The 16385-nt window shown below is 42.4% G+C and overlaps 1 protein-coding gene across 1 annotated transcript in view; it reads right to left on the bottom strand.

Annotated features, from left to right (window-relative positions):
• LOC103105813 (zinc finger protein 345) overlaps positions 1-3294 on the bottom strand; it is a 30332-nt gene extending 27038 nt beyond the window's left edge. Inside the window, exon 1 of the mRNA XM_056821295.1 lies at positions 3142-3294. The gene's annotated coding sequence lies outside the window, so the exon portion shown is untranslated. The remainder of the gene's footprint in view (positions 1-3141) is intronic.
• Positions 3295-16385: the final 13091 nt, after the last annotated feature.

The raw sequence follows: 16385 nt of genomic DNA, 5'->3' as shown, positions 1-16385 counted from the left end.
ATACATACAACCTACATCATATTACCCATCATCTCAAGGGTTGAAAGAACATAGATCAAAAAATGTCAGAAAACAATTAATAAAAATTGTATCAAAGTGTAAACTGTCTTCAGATATCTACTAGGTGTGTGGCCCTGGACAAGTCATCTTAAACTGTCTGCCTCAGTTTCCACATCTGTGAAATAGGGATAACAATAGCACCGACCTCCCCAGTTTGTTATGAGATCAACTAAGATATCTGTAATCTGCTTGACACTGAGTAGATTCTGGGTAAATGTTAGCTGCTAATGGGAGTAGAGGAAGAGGAGCACTCTTTTTGGATAACAGGTATGTGACTCTGGGTGAATAGATTCCACTTAGGTCCCTAGAGGTGGTTCTATTTGTGGTCTGTTCCCACAGATTTCAGTTCTTTTCGCAAAAGATTGAAGGAATCCAACATGTTATGCTCCAATTTTTATCCTCCATGCTTTAAAATTGTTCAGTCATCACCACCATTCTCTCCTCTCTACCATCCTATTCCTGAGGAAGGTCTCTATTTTCCTTCCTTAAATTAATCCTCCTCTCTTTGTCCTACTTCCTCTGGTACAACAATCATGCCCTTCTCACAGATCTTCAATCTCTCCTTTTCCACTGGTTTGTGTTGTCTATACAAACATGTTCTGATTTCAGTCTTAAAAAGGATCTTGATTCCCCTGATCCAACCCAGACAAATGTACTGACAAATCTGACCATACTTAATGCCACCCACTGTCTCCTCAAACCCTAGCAACATACTTAACTACACCTCTGGTGTCTTCCATTTTACTGAAACTTTTCTCAAAGGTCACCAAACTTCTTCATCCCCATAGCTATCTTTTTAGAAGTTCTTGGCAGGAATGAAGACTCTCCCCTCTTTCCATATACCTTCTCTCTTTCTCAGGGCTTCCAAGCCACCAAGTTTTCTTCCTACCTGGGATTCCTGCTTCTTTGTTCCCTTTATATCATCTCCTCAGCATCTTCATTCTTTGACATGCCAACTCCTCCCCCCTGACCTTTACCCTCATGATACAACATCAGCTACTAGGTCTCCAAAATCACATCCTGATTCTTTTTCAGCATTATCTCATCTTATAGTTCTTTGCTCCAGCTAAAACTGACTACTCTCTATCCCCAAAACACCATTTTCCTGCCTTAATGTTTTGTCCCTGTCAACCCACTCTTTACCAGCTGAAATCCTACCAGCCTTAAAAATCCAATTCAAAGAGCACCTCTCCTCCATGAAGCTGACCTGGGTTAAATTTCTCTTTCTGATCTCACAGCATTATTTCTTCTAATTTTCTAACCTGTTTCAACAAGGTGTACGTTTTAGATTTCTCTGTTTCCGATCTCCAAATTAGGTTATAATCTATAAGAGAGCAGGGACAGTACTTATCAAATTTTGGACCTTTCTCACAACTGTGTTCTGTAGGTAGCAGTAACAAGGCATTGTTTATTTAGCCTAATTTTTAAAATATAGTGATTAGCTAGGACACTTGAACACTTGGCTCTGAGATAGGAGTATTAGTTTAAGAATCATTAGGAGCTAGGTTCAGATCCTAAAGCAGGTTATTCACTCCTTCCCTTGGCAAAGTTTGGCCAAGTAAATCATTGGCCCTGTTTGGGTCTCAACTTCCTTGGACCAGGGCCACAGATTTTGTGCTAGGAGTGGCCCTTAGAATCCACTGAGGGAAAATAAGAAAGGTAAAGTTCAGAAAGCTCACAATTACACAGCCTGTAAAGGTCTGGAATGAGCTTTTCCATATCTCCTCTCATTTGCTCTTAAGGGTTATATGGTGAGGTAGATGCTGCTCCTCTGAGGTCCCTAGCAACCAGAAATCTGGGATCCTGGGATCTTATTTCAACCTGTACCTGCATAAGAATCCCCTTTGCAACAGCAACTAGCACTTCAAAGTTTACAAAATGCTTTTATGGACATGATCTCCTGATCCTCAGGTCAACCTCTGAGGGCAAGTGCTATTATTATTCCTGTTATATAGATGAGGAAAATGAGGCAGCCAGAGATTAAATGACTTACACAGCTAGGAACTCTGGTCTTCCCACCTCCAAAAACAGAGTCCAGAATGGCTCACAGCATCCTTTCGGGTTCTAATCCTAGAACCCATGAATGTGGAATACAGGCCTTGGGAGTTGAAAAGGCCTTCATTTTAGACAGTAACTGAAGTTTGAGACTTTAAAATTCACGAGGTCGATAGCACAACACTAAGGTCAGTGGAATAACAAAGAGTATTATTGCCCCCATTTTCCAGATGAGGAAACTGAATCTCAGACAAGGAACTGAAGGCAGTTTCAGGCCTAGGACAGAACCAGTCAGTGATCTTTCCACAAGGGTTTCGTAGGTGAAAGGGAGAATGTAGGCCAATCGCTAATTATTTATTTATAATAATAACAATGATGGCGAGCGCTCACACAGCGCTTTATCTCCAGTTCTGGATGTCAGGCGCAGCCATATAAAAGGGGGAGAGGGGGGACGAAATAAGACCTGGGCCGAAAGGGGTAGGAGGGGGTGGGTAATCCGTCCCTGCGGCTCCTCCGGGTACTTTTTTTCTCCCGTTAGATATGATGGAGGCTAGGGGCGCTCTTGCCCGGGGCAGTCCTAGGCAGGAGGGGCAGCTCCTGCGGGGCGCGCAGTGTCTTGAGCCAGGGCCAGCCGCGTCGCACCCTCAGGTTCCCCACCCACCAGCAAACTGGGGGCAGGGGGTGGGGCTCCCGGCTCCGCAAACAAAATGGAGGTAGGGAGGCGCTTTCGGGTCCAGGGTCGGAATGTCCGCGTCCATTAGGGCTCCCCGTAAAAAGTGAGGTCAAAGCGAGCTCCAGCCAGGCTGCCTCGGAGCCCGAGAAGCAGGGGGGGAGGGAGAGGGCCACCGTCCCTTCCCTGCCCCCATTCAGCAGTGATGAGCCGCGCAAGCGCACTGGGGCCGGCGATGGGGGAGGGGAGGGAGCTGGGCCTGGTGGTCCCTCAACGCCCGACCGGCCCCGGCCCCCGCCCCGACCCCGGCCCCGGCACCGCTTCCCTCCTTGGCCTCGGCCTCGTCCCCGGCCCCGTGGCGGCGGAGGGAGCGGCGCCACCCACCGCGTAGGCCCGGCCCTGCTCCCCAGACTCACCAGCCGAGCAGCAGCACCTCAGGCCCGGACAGAGAAAGCGGATCGACACAGACAGCTACCAGGGCGCTCCCGAGCCAAGCACCGCGAGAACGAGACTGAGCCCGGGAGCGCGCGCTGCAGCCGAGCCACTCCCTCGCCACAGGGCCACTCCCCCTAGCGCTCTCTTGCTGCTCTGCCGCCCCGCCGAGCCCCTCGGTGCCCCTTCCCCCATTCTCCCCTTTCCCCCTCCCAACCCCCAGCTCTCCCGAGCTCCGCTCTGAGCCTTTAACCTTTAGCTGGAGAATTCCTGATCCCAAAGACAAGGGGCCTGAGGTTTGGGAGCCCACACTTTTTCGATTTACTTAGAGGGGGAGGGGAGGACGGAGGGGACTGGTCCAAAGGCGCCGGATCACCCCTTCACTGGAGGGAGGGCTGCGGTGCTCATGGCCCAAAGACACAAAGGGAGCAGAAGCCATTTGCACAAAGCATCTGGGGCTAGAGGGGAGCCGGGGAGTGGGGAAGAAGAGCCAAGTTTCAATCCTGCCTCCGACTCGGCACCAGGGTGACTTAGGCCACGTCCTTAGCCTTGCCTCCCTCAGTTTTATCCTCTGTAAAACGAGGTAGTTGGACCCGTGGCCTCGCCCCAGTCCCTTGTCCCCACCGGAGAGTCGCTAATTATTTATTTATAATATATTATGCACAATATACAATTTATAATAATAACAATAATGGCGAGCGCTCACACAGCGCTTTATCTCCTGCTCTGGATGTCAGGCGGGGAGAACTGCAAGGGCTCTGGGCTCCGGGCCGGGTTGGAAGGGGCTGAGCCAAGGGTAGGGGAGAGCAGGGATGGAAGAAAAGCCCGAAAATGTCCGGGCTCGGTCCTACCGCCACCATCTGTGCCCCTGACTGCTGTGGCTCTGCCACACCGTCTGGGTCCTTACCTAGCTCCTGCCTCTGCCACTCACTCACCCACCTCCTCTGCCCCCAGGGGCTCCTGCCTCTGCCGCTCATCTGAGTCTCGAGTGTAAGCCAGTCTAGAACCCTGTGCAGTGGAATTGTTTCGCTGTTCTCCCAGCCCCTCCTCGGGGAATATGAGGGGACATTTAAATATTCTGACCTAGGATCAGGAAGACTCGAGTTCAAAGTTGGCCAAAGTCCCTCTGTCGCTGTGTGATCCTGGACAAGTCATGTAACCTGGGTCCCCTATGGTTCTGTCCTGGGCGCTCCTCTTCGCTAGACTACCTTACTTGCTGATCTCATTAGCTGCCGTGGATTTAATTATCAAACTAAGCTGACGATTCTCAAATCTAAATCTCCTGCCCTAAACCCTCCCACGACCTCTAGCCCCAGATCTCCAGTTGCCTTTGGAACTTCTTCAGCTAACCGAGACCCCCTGAACTCTTTGTCTTTGCCGCTCAAGCCTGCTCCCTCCTCACTCTCCTGTTACCTTCCTGGGGAGCACCGGCTGCTCAGTTACTCGGGTTTGGCCACCTGGGAGCCATTTGTGACCCTTAGTTATCTCTCACCTTCCCTATGCCAGCTGTGCCCAAGACCTCTCCTCTGATGCTGTCCCTGTCCAGGAGCAGGCCCTCATCCCCTCCCACCTGCTGCATTGCAACTGTTTTGGAGGGTCTGCCTGCCCCCAGGCTCCATCCTCCATTCAGCCACCAAAAGGATTTTCCTAAGGCACCCTCATGCTCACTCTCAATAAACTTCAGTGGCTCTCTGTCACTGCCAGGATCAAATATAAAACTCTGATTGGCACTGAAAAACCCTACACCACCCGCCTCCTCCTGGCTTTCCAGACTTCTTCCATTTCACTTCCTGCCACATAATCTCCAGTCTAGAGTCCCTGGTCTCCAGGGTGTTCTCCAGCTCTGGACTGTGGACATGTTCTCTGACTATCCTTGACTATCCGGAAGGAAGGAAGGAAGGAAGGAAGGAAGGAAGGAAGGAAGGAAGGAAGGAAGGAAGGAAGGAAGGAAGGAAGGAAGGAAGGAAGGAAGGGGAAAAAGAAAGAAAAAGGAAGAGAAAAAGAAAAAAGGGAGGGAAGGAGGGACAGAGAGATGGAGAGAAAGAAAAGGAAGGAAAGCAAAAAGTTGGAGACTGCAAATTATAGGCTGGGAGACTGACTACAATGTCTGGCAAATTTCCACCCTTTTATTTAGTGTACAATTAGTAAACTTCCAGAAAAAGTGAAGACCACAAATTCATCATGGTTTCATCAATAAGAGGTTATGCCAGAATGATGACATTTCCTTTTCTGTCAGTATTCCCAGACCATTAGAGGGAATGGAAGTTACAGCTAGAAAACAGTTTTTTTGGACTATGTAGTGAAGGACACTTAAGAGGTGTCAACTAAAAAAAAAAACAACTATTAAATAGTCAGAATCACTCTTTAATCAAGGGGAAAGGGGTTAGCGCTACTAATAGGACCAACAGAGCTGCTTTCCAAGACTGCACTGGAGTCAAGAAGCCCTGGTCACCAGCCCCTGGGAGTGCCACAGACTCAGGATGAACTCCGAGGAACAAAAGAATTTGGGGAACCTATATACCACTCTAGATGACCTGGGGGCTTTAGGATTAGAGGGACAGTTGATTGACTTTACAATGGTGAGAAAGGAAAATGAAGAGTTCCAGACAGGAATAATAGTGAGGGGCTGGGGCCCTACAATGGACACAAAAGGGAAAGACTAAGCCTAGGGCTGGGTCACCTTGGTCATGGACCTTAGCCTAGGGGGAGAAACCATTGGGACAAAAGGGATGTTCAATATTGGATGGGATTAGCTGTTCCCACCCAAACTACCAGGAAGTTCATGGTGAAGAGGGACCTTCCCTCAGGGGGAAACCTCCTGTGACAAGTTCAAAACCTGGGGTTTCTACACTCAAACTAAATAAACTGGGGATCTCTATATTTCCATGTTGACAGAGGCAATTGCCCCCTATGGATGAGACAATGACCTCAGAAACTTCAAAAGGTTGGAAAGGCTGGAGTTCTCATTCTCCTTGCAGCGATTTGCCTGGAGCAGTTGTGATGGATGGCAGCATCTAGATGAGGCATTGAAAGATAATCAAAGATATACTATATATTCCTGGCTAGGTCTGATTCTGGGAGCATGGCAGGGAGAAGCATCAGCTGTGGGATTTCCCAGGAACTCTGACCAGCAAAGAACTTCAACTAATGAGAGTTTCAGGAGGACTCTGTTAAGGGAGAAAAAGCCTTCCAGGGAACAGGGTTGTCCCTTTCCCATGTGGATTCTCACTATGTCTCCACCTGTGTCTCACTACTTTATGCTTGGCATTTGAGCCTACATTCTCTGGGAACCTTGTGTACTGTGAAGATTGGATTTGGCTATCTCCTGATTGTAACAATGAAGGTACTTAGCTTTTCCTTTATTGGAAAGTTTAAATTGTGTCAACATGGAATTTAGGAATCCCAAACTTGTGGCCCAGTGGGATCTGATGAACCCCAATTTTCAGATTTAGCTTGTAGATTGGAGACCCCAAAGCTTGTACTTGTTCCCTGTTCCCCTGGGAATCTACCCTGAAGGAAATCCCAAGTTAGAAGTTTCAGACTGAGTGGGAGACCCTCAGGGAAATGACAATCCTGGTTGGGTGAGGTAAGCATATGCTAAGGACCCTCTTTGTTTTAGGTAGTCTCCCCTATTGTATTAGAACCTTTCCCAGGAAGATCCACACCTGAGCAGGAACCATCCTTTAGTATCTATTGTAAGCAACCCCTTCTCTTCCACCCTAGCCTCTAGCTATGATTCTTTTCCCAAGCTTGATTGTATCCTGCCAGTGTAGTTTGAACACTCCCATTTTCTTTGTAGCTATAGTGATGTCAATCATCTTTCCCTGCCCCTGGATTTTCCAAATGGTATAGAGGTTCCCCAAGTTCTTTTGGTCCTCGGAGTCCATTCTGAGTCTGTGGGACTCCCAGGGGTCAGTGACTAGGGCATCCAGACTCTGTGCAGTCTTGGGAAGAGGCTCTGTTGTTGCACTTAGTAGTGCTAACTCCTTTTCCCTTCATTATAGAGTGATTTTGACTATTTCATAGTTCTGCATTTTTCCTAGTTGACAATTGTAATCCCCTATTTTTAGATTTTAATCCCCAAAGTATTAACTCAGTATTTAAAGTAGATCTACCCATTTTAACTACAAAAAGGTGTTAACTAACCCAAAAAGTGTTAACTAACTACAAAAGGCATTAACTAACCAAAAAAGGTGTTAACTAACAACAAAAAATATAACTAACTACAAAAGGTATGAACACCCATTTCATACATTAAGTGGGCAGTCCTGGAGAGGAGGGTCTGCTTTGATTGGTAGACATAAAATTTAGGGGAGGTGACACAAGAGGAAAAGATCTTTAAATAGAGGAAACAGAGGCACACAAGGGAAATCGAAATCTTCAGTCCCCTGGAGTTGGAGTGAAGACACTTGGCTGTGGAACTGGAACCCTGGAGGAGCTCATGCAGGAGACCTCAGACTACTTTCCTTTTAGATGGTCACCGTGGTGAATGTAAAGGCTGACTTAGTTCCTTGCCCTTTCTGGAGGTGTGAACCTCCAAGAAAGGCCCAACATCTTGAGACTCCTTTTCCCTGATTAGGGCCTTAGAATTTCTGCCAGACTCGGAGGAAGCTGGAGTTTTTTCTCTCTCATTCCTTAATATCTTCCCTCTATTGTAAATAAAACTACCATAAATTCCATTTTACTTTAGTAATTCATTTGGGGATTTAGTATCCCTGGCAACCACAAAATTAAATATTCAATCCAACCATAAAAATTTAACAGTAGAATCTGGGAAAGAAAACACATCCCCTCCAAATTCCCTTGGATGGGATTATTCTTGGAAAGGACTGTCTTTGATATGGCTCCTCAGTAACTACCCTCATTTAAAGGAAATGACTGACAACCAAAAAGAAGTATATTGGTGGAGGCTCAGGAGTAACAGTACTAGAAACCCCAGCCACTCTCAGAGGTACCCCTAGAATCCTTAAAGTAATGGCAGTCAGCTGCCCTTTAAGGCCTCATCCACCAATTTGAGTGAGAATTGGGAAATTGGCCCGGAGTTTTGATGAGTTGTTTTCAGTTGTGTCCAACTCTTTGTAACAACATTTGGAGTTTTCTGACAAAGATCGTAGAGTAGTTTGCCATTTCCTTCTCCAGTTCCTTTTAAAGATAAGAAAACTGAATCAAACAGAGTCAAGCCCTAGAACCACACAGCTCAAAGTATCCAATGCCAGCTTTGAACTCAGGAAGAAGGATCTTCAGATCCACTGCTTTGTCCATTAGCACCACTTAGAGGACACGGACTATAATTGGGAATTTTTCCCCCTAAAAATATAAAGAATAGAGACCAAAAGGAAATATTTATTCTAAATGTTTATTCTTCTGCTTAAATTAATATATACGTTAATAGGAGAAAGAATGAATGATGATTTAGGGAAATGTGTTAATAGAATTTTTAGTGAGATGATGCTAAAGATCTGGACATACAAAAATAGGCAAAAGACACTTGTAAGAAAAACGTTACTTACAGATATTAAATCAGGGTGAAAGGAGGGAGAGGCACTGATGGGTACCTCAAGATTTAGAATAACTTGAGGTTACATAGAACCTTCTCCCCTAAGAACCCCTTTCTCCCTTCAGGTCCCCTAACCCTTATAAAGATCATCTGACTGTGTTTATTTAACTAAAGATGATTTAATAACAAGTCCAAAAGGGAAGTATCAGGATAGAGGGAAATAGGGATTGCCCTATACCTCCAGTCCCTAGGCCTCACAGGCTTATGGAGGGTTTCTCTTATTCCTATTATATACTATATCTATGCTAGCTTTCTTAAGTTCAAAGTCTTTATCAGTAGAAAGCAAGAGGAAAAGAGATTCTTATCTTCAGGCTATTGTCCCTAAAGATCATCGTTACAGTTCAAGCAGCTTACCCTATAAATCCTTTTGTTCAATGCACAATCCACATGAATCCATGTAGAGAAAACAGTTGAGAAAATCCCAGGTCTAGGAGAGAGTTCCCTAGAGAGCAGCTGTCACTATCCCAAGTCTCTCCCCTCCCCCACCAACTGCCTTCGTTGTCAATCAATCCTTTCTCCAACTTCCAAACCCTTTCAATGCAATTTTCCCCACACATTCCATATCTTCCAAGAACTCAGTCTAAAGTGGGAAACTATGATCAAACAAATCTTTACAAAGCAAATCATGTACAGGATAAATAAAGAATAATTAACAAAAGAAAGGCACGAGAATTAGGTTTGGAGATGTAAGAGTGAAAATTAATATAAAATAACTCAAGCATTATATTTATAAGATTTATTAAGATTAAAACTAGAGTTCAAAGGGAGCTAACTAACTCAAGCCAAAGTCTCGAAAAAAAAAAGACACAAAGGGAGGAGTCACAGAAAGTTATAAACAATAACGTAAAGATGCAAGTAAATAAAGGGAAAGGGATGCTGGGAAATACAAAAAGAGAATATAGTTCAAAGGTAGAAAAATTCCACTTATACATTCCCCTCCCCCATTATCCTTTTGGAATACCAGTCTCCACAAAGGAATTATTTTAAAGATAACCAACTTTTAAATTGCAGTAATTTGTGGATAAAAGGAAAAGAGAACAAAACCAATGATTGCTACATTGACAAAAAGCCAATTGGGGGACAGTCCCTTTGGCACAAGAGTGTACATAAAAAAGAAATACATTCACACACACACCCCAGTTCAAATTTGCCATATCTCAAAGTTAAACCTGGATCTTCTGGTGCAGTGTGTGGTCTGTGGAGGCATCTTCATGGTGCCTTCTCCAAAAAGTTCGCCTGCTGGATTCTGGGAGGGAGCAAGTTTCTTATCCTAAAATTACTCTCAAAAGAATTTAAACTTTGCATTATAGGATATGTGCCTCATATAGACAATTTTATGTCACTTTCCTGCATCTCATCTATACCAAAGATCACTTAGCTTGACTTAGGACAGCCCAGGGGTCTGTCTGTTTTTCTGCACATATCTGTTGAAGGCCATTTCCTCAGATAATTAAATCTTGAGTTTGATGCAGACCTTCCTAATCTTGTTAAACTAAGAAGGGTGGAGAAATGTAGAGTTTACAAGACCTGATTCTGTTATTCTAACTATCTCCATTGTTACTGATCAGGAAATAGGGATCTTCTAAAGTACAGTCTGATTAGGGTGGAATAGTTTTAAAATTCACAAGTCTAAAAAATTACAAAACTCTACACTGCTGATGAAAACTTTTTAGGGTCTGAAACCTCACCAAGAATTCTAGATCATTCTGAGTTAAAAAAAAAAACAACATTCAGAAGCTTACTTTGGCTTCATGCTTTATATAAAACTTTCATGGTAGGAACATCTATTTTGTTCTCTACCTTTTAATTCAACATTCCTTTTGATGTATATATATATATATATATACACACATATATATATAATATATATTCCATCCATTCAGAAGCTACTAGTTATCTAAAAATCATTTCTGAAGACCCCTTAAAATTAATCTAAATTCTTAGCTCATTAAATTCTCTAAATGTCTGTATACAAGGTGTAATCAGTTTTTTGATGAAGTCCATCCATCATCATCTATCAATCTATCAATGTGATAATTTAACAAAGGCAAAAAGGAAGAAAAGGCTGTTTAGGCTACATGTGACCTCAATGGATAAAATAACAAGTTTTGGGCAGGGTTTTCTATAATATTAATGCATACCCAAAAGGCTTTAGACTATAAAAATTGTGCCATTGATTGTTTAAAAAAAATGTATGGGACTTTATTTAATGATTGTGTCTGATTCCAGGAAAAGGGAATATAAAAAGAGTCATTGCATAGTGCCAAAGAAGCACAAAGCTATTTACATAGTGCCAATCGAGCACAAGGTCAAAGAGACCAAACCAATCATAATCCCAAACCAAACTAATTGATGATATTCTGTGCAAAGAGCACAAGGACTTGATCATGTGTGAGACTCAAGGTTGTGGCTGTTTAACATGTGTTAAATGCAGGACTTCCTTGTAACACACACTCTATATCAAATACATAACATCAATTATTTTGACTCCATCCTGGCTCCCATTTGCTCCTATAATCTATTCCCTATTCTGTCTTTCATAGTGTGGCAAACTTTCTGTAGTCCTGGCTACTGATTGGGTAAGTGCATAATCACTTAAACAATTTTAATTGGGCCCTGATTCAAGGACCTGTTATAGCTTTATTTTTCCTTTACATAGAATTTTTACACATAAGACATTGATAGTCTAACTTCATCCAGAAGTTATCTTTTCTTTTTTATTTGGATTTTTTTTTAATGTTTGTGATTTCCCTTGCCAATTGATTCATATACCTCATAACTCAGCTATGCATCCCTAAGTGATCCCTGTGTTTTTTAGCACCTTCTTCAGAAGGGAATGTATTATTATTATTATTATTCTAAATTGCAAAGTTTAAATTATTTTTAGAGTAATTTTAGGATAAGAAACATGCTACCTCTCCAAATCCAGAAAGTGAACTGTTTGGAGAAGGCACCATGAAAATGCCTCCACAGACCACACACTGCACCAAAAGACCCAGAGTGAATTTGGAATGTGGTGATTTGAACTGTGTGGGGTTGAATGCATTTGTGTTGTATGTATACTCTTATGCCAAAGGGGACTGCCCCCTTATTGGCTTTTTGTCAATGCACCTAGCAATCATTGGTTTTGTTCTTTTTCCAATGAATCCCCAAATTGTAATTTAAAAGTTGATTATGTTAAATGATCAATTGATCATCATCAGGGGAAATGTATAATTGAAAATCTGTTACCCTGAAAAAGAACTACATTTCCCAGGAACCCAGTAACTTCCTGTCATTACATACTTCCTGTAGACAAGGAATAAATATTCAGAGGGTGGTCCTGCTCACTCTTTTTCGCTTCATAGCAAGGATAGTGGTGGTGCAGGAGATCTTGAACTGGCTGATCAGCCATGGGCACTTGGTATTTCTTTTGTATCCCTTTTATTCCTTTATTTCTAATGATCATTAATAAATCTTTGTAATATAATATTTTATTATTGAGATTTAATTTTAACTTTTACTATATATATACATATATATAAACTATCCATCAGAAGCTACGAGTTATTCAAAAATCATTTCTGAAAACCCTTTTAATTTAATTTAAATTCTCTAAAGGTTGTATACAAGTGTTAACCAGTTTTTTGATGAAGTCCATTCATCATCATCTATGTGACAATTTAACAAAGGCAAAAAGGAAGAAAAGGCTGTTTAGGTAACAAGTGACCTTGACGGATAAAGTAACAAATGCAGTATCCCTAAAGGGGTTATGGTTTTGCTACTGAAAAAAAAAGTGTTTATGGGCTTTCACCATGGTATGTTCTTCAGTACAGTCATAGGGGAAAGGTACAAATAAAAATAATGTAATGGAATATATTGATTAGATTAATACATGAACTTTAAAAAATTAACCCTTAAAGCAATCAGTAAAATACAAGAAGCATTGATAGGGTACAGGCAATGAATTTAAAAAATCCTTTTTCTCCAATTGCAATAGCATTTTTCGCCATTATGGAGGGGAATAAACTCAAAATAGTTAGCAAGCAATAAACTTCCATATATCTTTAAGATTCATTCCCCTCCCCAGTATTTATCATTCATTTGCATTTCTTTTGTCACTCCTATGGAGTTCCTAATACATGCACTGGACAGAATCTCCATTCTGCGTGTTGAGAATATTTCAGATTTTCAAAACTTTGTCAAAATATTTCAGTTTGCTTTGAGAGCCAAGCCAGCAGTCTCTCAGAGGAGAGGGTCCTTCTGTCTAGAGTGTGGTGGTTCAGTCAGATAAATGATAAGTGTCACTGTGTGCTCAATCCTGTGTCAGATATCACACAGTGCTTTGCCATGGGACAGAGGTTGATTTATTTTATAGGTTCAGTGAGTACTGTAAAAAAATATTATTGTAAATTGCAAAGTTTAAATTCCTTTTGAGAAGAATTTTAGGTAAAGAAGATGCTACCTCTCTGAATCCAGAACTGAACTGTTGGAGAAGCCACCATGAAGAAGCATCCAGACCACAAGCTGCACAAGATCAAATTGAACTTTGGGTGTGGTTGATTGAACATTTATTTGTATGTATACTTTCATGCCAAAGGGGACTGCCCCCTAATGTTCAGCAATTATTGGTTTTATTCTTTTTTTTCTCTCTTATCCTCACATTATTGTAATCTTTTAAATTGATTATGTTTTTATGATCCTTTTGGGGAAAAATTAATTTTTCCAAAATGATCACACGGAGAAATGTAAAAAATAGACTCGAATACAGGACTACAATCCTCACAATTCCTTGCTCCACTTCCCCAAAATGCCTTGTAATCTCACCTGGGCTGAGATGGAGAAGGTATTTAAGCTGATTCAAAGGCTTTTGAGGCTCTGGAGTCTTGGACTTCCATTTTGGGGCAGACGTGGCTTTTTTTCATAATGTAGGTGAGGTTGTGTCTAGGCCTCTCTACGGCCTAGACACGTGTTTCTTATCCTGTATTTTCTTTAATCCTTAATCTTCAATAAACCTCTAAAAAATATAATACTCCTTGCAGAGAGAAACTAATTTCAGATGCTTCAGTCTCCCCATCTCCCCTAAATTTTAATCTTTACAGTACATACTTTTCTGGCACATAATCATTTTTCAACATACCTGTTTCCATAGAACCTAACAACAGACTTGAAGTCTAAAAGTATAGTCAACAAAACATTGTTGCTATAACAGAGATGGAGATAAATGACGTGGATAGGGTGATCTTGGAGGTTAGTCCCTCTTGACCTAAGGGATGACCAGTTAGGGGAATCATTGTTACTTTTGGTCAGTTTTCACAATCAATCACAATTACTTAGGGGATGGGTAACAAAACATTTTGTAGCTATGTATAGGGTTAGAGGGTAATTTAAGACAGAACAGAATTGGTATTTTCCTCAATTTCCAAGTTGTATATTTCTTGTGCTTGATTCAGGCACCTAGCAAGGTTGCTTGGTTGTGTTGACTGGAAAAAACACAGAACTATTAAATAGTCAAAATCACTCTTTAATCAAGGGCAAAAGGGATTCAGTGCTAGTAGGCCTTGACAACAGAGCTGCATGCCACACACGACTGCACAGAGTCTGAGGATTGAACTCTGGCTGCTCTGGTCACTGACCCCTGGGAGTGCCACCACACAAGTTGGACTCCAAGGAACAAAAGAATGTGGGGGACCTATATACCATTTGGAGGATCCAGGGAAAAGGAAAAATGATTGACATCTCTATAGCTACAAAGATAATGTGAGTGTTCAAACTACATTGTCAGGATACACTCAAGCTTGGGAAAGGAATCCTAGCTAGAGGCTAGGGTGTAAGAGAAGAGGCTCATTACAATGGATACTTAGGGATCCTTAGCATATGCTTAGTTCCACTCAACTAGAATTGTCATTCCCCAGAAGGTCTCCCACTCAGTCTGAAACTGCTAGCCTGAGATTCCCTTCAGGGTGGATTCCCATGGGAACAGGGAACAAGAACAAGCCTTGGGGTCTCCAACCTATAAGCTAGTTCTGAAACTTGGGGTTCATCAGATCCCACTAGGCCACAAGTTTGGGATTCCTAGATTCCATGTTGACAGTTGTTATAAACATAACAAATCCGTGGAGTGTTTTGTTTCAAAGGAGTGATTAATTTGCCTGTCATGATTGGCCTGCAGTGGGTGTGGAGTGTTTAAGTGTGCCTCTGCTTAAGAGAGAAGGGAGGGGTGGTGGGTATTGGTCTTTAGGTTTAATTCTGTGATAGTGATCTTTTGGAGTAATAATCTGGGGGGATTAAAGTGGATATATTGGTGGATTATTTCTCCTGTAATGGGGAGAGAACAATAATTATAGCAATTCCATTATTAAGGGAAATTAGAGGGAGAAGTCACACCAAAGGTGATTCAGTGGTTGGCTCATCTTTCTGCAGCCTCCATTTCCCTGACTGTGACTCTGTAAGACGTGTGTGTGTGTGTGTGTGTGTGTGTGTGTGTGTGTGTGTGTGTGTGTGTGTGTGTGTGTGTTCTGGAATTCAAGCAACCTAGTTTGTTGCTGCAGATTCTTAAGAAGTAAATAAAGTGGGAAATGCAATGAGATATATGCAGTGAATGCATATGAATGAAAATAAAAATGAATGAAATGAAATGAAATGAACATAAATGAATGCAATGAAAATAAAAACTGCCAGTAAAAGAATGAAACAAAGCCAGTGTAAGCTTGTCAGCTCTTCCAACTCAAACTATTGTTTCAAAGTTTCAAGCATGCTTCCTAATCGCATTAATCCTCAAAAAAAAACAAAAAAAGCAGAATGGATTTTATTTATTTTATTTACAGGAACTCTGACTGGAAGGTAAAGAAATTAACTAGGAGGCTTGGGAAAGTATTGTTCTTTCACCTCCTCCCTAGGGGCAGAACTCTGAGGGAAAACAACAGCATATTTGCATATGAGAGAAAGAGTATTCCCTGGTGCTTTGGGTCAAGAGAAAAAAATCAGGCTTATTCCCCAAAATTCTTTCTTCAAATCCACTTATTTGGGCTAACTGCTCTCCCCTGTTAAGTTAGGTTGTAGGATGGAAAGAAAAAAAAAGATGGCAGGGGAGTCCCCTTCCTGTGAAAAAATCCTGAGTTGCAAGCAAGGAGCCAAGCATAGTCAACTTAAGAAATCTGCTTAGAAACTAGGAGTGGGGCTGAATAGTGCCCCTTTGCTTCTCCCCTGCGGAAAAATGGCTAGGATAGGTTGGAAACTCACGTGGGGTGGGGGGTGGGGAAGGGATTTATACTTCACTTGGGCTCTTAAGAATTCCTAGGTTGTGTGTTGAATAGAATCCGCTCCTGCTCACAGCAGGGGGGGGTCTGGTTGCAGGCTGGTGAAAGCAGAGGGCGGGGCGGGGATGCTAGCAGTCACAGGAGCACAGGCAGCAGGGAATGCTGGCTCCAACAGATGGGCGTGAGAAGCAGCCGAAGAGAAAATGCAGCTTACATTTCTCTACTGTCTAGTAGAGTCAAAGCCTTAAAAAAGACCTTTTTTTTTTTTTTTTTTAGAATTCTGGCCCTACGTGGTAAGCCAAAATGTGACAGTTAAAATTAATATACAATAACTCAAGTAGTATATTTAGAAGATTTATTAAAATAAAAACGAGTAAAAAGGGAGCTAACTCAAGCCAGGGTCCCAATAAAAAAATAGTCAGGTGGGGGAGTC

This window comes from Monodelphis domestica, chromosome 3 (genome assembly GCF_027887165.1).
Source record: "Monodelphis domestica isolate mMonDom1 chromosome 3, mMonDom1.pri, whole genome shotgun sequence".
Classification (NCBI taxonomy): domain Eukaryota; kingdom Metazoa; phylum Chordata; class Mammalia; order Didelphimorphia; family Didelphidae; genus Monodelphis; species Monodelphis domestica.
The sequence above is the reverse complement of the archived record's forward strand: the minus strand, read 5'-3'. Positions and strand labels throughout refer to the sequence as shown.